The following is a 2915-nucleotide window of genomic DNA, read 5'->3' as shown; positions in this document are numbered from 1 at the left end:
CTTCAACTCCATGCGATCGCATGGAGCTGAAATCCAGGCCTGATACATACAGCAACCTGTTCTGTCTTCCTCACCACAACACACACACATTCACGAAACTCACCCAAAATTTCACCAATTTTCGCCATTTTTCCACCGTAATTCATCAAATTTCTTGCTCTAATCATGCCTAGATTCTCATTCTTCAGCAAATTGGTAAAAATTACACCCCTAAACTCTATAAATTCCTAGTTTTTGTGATAATTACCAATTTTTTTTACCTAATGCAATTTTGTTAATTTCTAGTGTAATTAGTGTTAAATTGTTAGTATTTTATGCATGTATAACCTAGATTGATGCTATTTAACATGATTTGAAGCCAAAAACTTCAAAATTTTTAGAAATCTAGGGTTTGTGTTCTTGAGCAATTTGGGGCTTTTTGATATAAACAGGTTATGGCCGATTTTTGTCATGAATTATTGCTAAATTGAGTAGTATAACATGTTTAGATAGTTAAATGATCCAAACAATGATCCTAAACATGATTTTTGGAGATTAAAGTGGACTTTTTAAGTCCAAAATTCATGAACTTGATTAATTTGATATATTTGCCATTTGAGACTTGTTTAATTATCAGTAATGACTATTTTGACATGTTATTTGAGTTAAATACTTATGAATTTTGTATACATTTTCATATGTGCTTATTTGAAAAGTGTAGAATTGTGAAAAATTATAAAAATGTGTATAAGTTTAATTTTGATTTAACATGTTATAGTGATTGTTTTAAGTTGTTATTTTGCTAACACTAATGCATATTTGGATGCACAAATTTTGTGTTTAATGTGTTTTACAGAGAGTCGATACTGGAGGTTCAGGAGCATCATCATCTAGACGACCAGCACCAGCACCAGAACCAGAACCAGAAATGCAACACGAACAAGAACCACAACAGGAACAACAACAGCCTGATCAGCACATACCTTATTATGATCCGGTACAGTTTGTTGATGAATTCATAGTATTCCCAATGAGGCCGCCAGTAGAATTCCCAACCATTCCTGAGCACACTCTACATCCTAATCTGAGATTTGATAGAAGATGGAGAGATTACGAGACATATCAAAGGAACAAATTCAAATTGGTAACAAAAAATGTAGAGGTGCCAAGGGTAATTGATTGGGCCCCTTTGGAAACGGTCCATCTAGCTGACCGTGTTAGATAGCTTTTAGTTCAAAGGTATGGCAGTTCTTCTTTTACAGATTGGGAACGTCTTTTCACCATTCGTAGACCTGTATATAAGGAATGGTGTGTTGAGTTGATGAGTAATGTATCACTTGATACAAATATAGTTAGAATAGATGATAGAAGATTTCTTAGGTTTATCCTTGGCGGTAGGATGTACAGAATGTCCATGCTGGACATGGCCAGGGCCTTACAGATATACACTCCTGGTGAGTTGCTATTACCCGATTGTACAAACTTGATTCATTATGGTGAGCGGGTAGATAGTAACTTTGACGCTGACGCCATTTGGAGGCGTATGTCACATTTTGATGTTTTTACACGAGCAGGAGGACACTCCTATACACATATTGACAGAGCCGAGCTTCGTATTATTCATAGATTTTTGGCTAACTCGATTACACAAAGAGGTCATAATAAAGAAAAAATTACCTTATATGATTTATTCTACCTAAAGTGTATTCGGGATCCTAGAAGCTTTGTCAATATCCCTTACTGTGTTGCTTTTTATTTATCTAAATTGGTAGAGGGAATGCAGGACGGGAGTATAATAGGAGGAGGTATTTTTGTTACTCTCATTGGAGAGTATTTAGGTGTTGATAGGAACCAAGGGGGTCCATTACAGATTTGTAGAGAACAGGTTGAGCCCTTAGGATTGAAAGTTTATGTGGGTGCTAAGGTATTGAAAAGTAGACGTAACCAGGCAGTACCCTATGAGGGATCTCATCCTCAGGTAGAGAGAGGCTCAGACGAGGAAATGGAGGAGGCGGAAGACATTAGGGATGTCTTTCGAGATGCTATTCTTGACGTCCACGTTCGTATAGATGAGGAAGCAATGACGAACGCGGCAAGACATAGTATGTATGAGCAGTGGAACTCCGAGCGAGTATACGAGGATTATAGGCGACGCTAACACGATAGCTGGTTAGTTCATCAGCACCAAATCATGAGCCAGCTATCATATCAGGTACCAAATAACTATGTACCTACTCGACCTGCTCATTTTCCGCCACATAGCCCCGATATCCAACCACCCTTTAACCGGTATGACTATGACCAAGCCTATCAGAACACCTATAACCAACAATGGAACCCACCCGATGAAATGAACTGGAACCCCTATCCAGACTGATTTAGTTCCATTTGGTTATTTTTATGATTTTTATGTTTTTATCTTTTGAGTTTTTCATGTTTAAACTTATGTTATTGGATATATTTGTGTAATTTTTATTATTATTGTGTACTAATATTTCATATTTAGAATTTGAAAGTGGGATATTAAGTCCCATTTCAAATTGCCATGCATGATTATACTTGTATGTATGTATATTGTCGATTGTTCAAAACAGGGTAAAACAGCGCATTTTCAAAGACTGACATTAAGTTCAGCAAAAGCTACTAATTTTGACGACAAGATGACAAATAAATGTGATGTAACAACAGACGAAATGAACAAATGCTATGCACCATTTATCATTCAGAAAACAAACGCCAATATATTTGGAAACTTTGGTAAAATTTAATCATTTCTACGCTAATCACCCTCAATAATTTAAATTGTACTGATTTCTTGCAAATGAGGGCATTGCAAGATCTTAAGTGTGGGAAGGGGTTAAATTCTTTCGAATTTTTAAAATTTTTATCTTTATACACTTGGTTACCATTAAAAATACTAGTAACGTAGTAGTTGT

Source organism: Rutidosis leptorrhynchoides, chromosome 7 (assembly GCF_046630445.1).
Source record: "Rutidosis leptorrhynchoides isolate AG116_Rl617_1_P2 chromosome 7, CSIRO_AGI_Rlap_v1, whole genome shotgun sequence".
Classification (NCBI taxonomy): Eukaryota; Viridiplantae; Streptophyta; class Magnoliopsida; order Asterales; family Asteraceae; genus Rutidosis; species Rutidosis leptorrhynchoides.
This window is presented reverse-complemented; position numbering follows the sequence as displayed.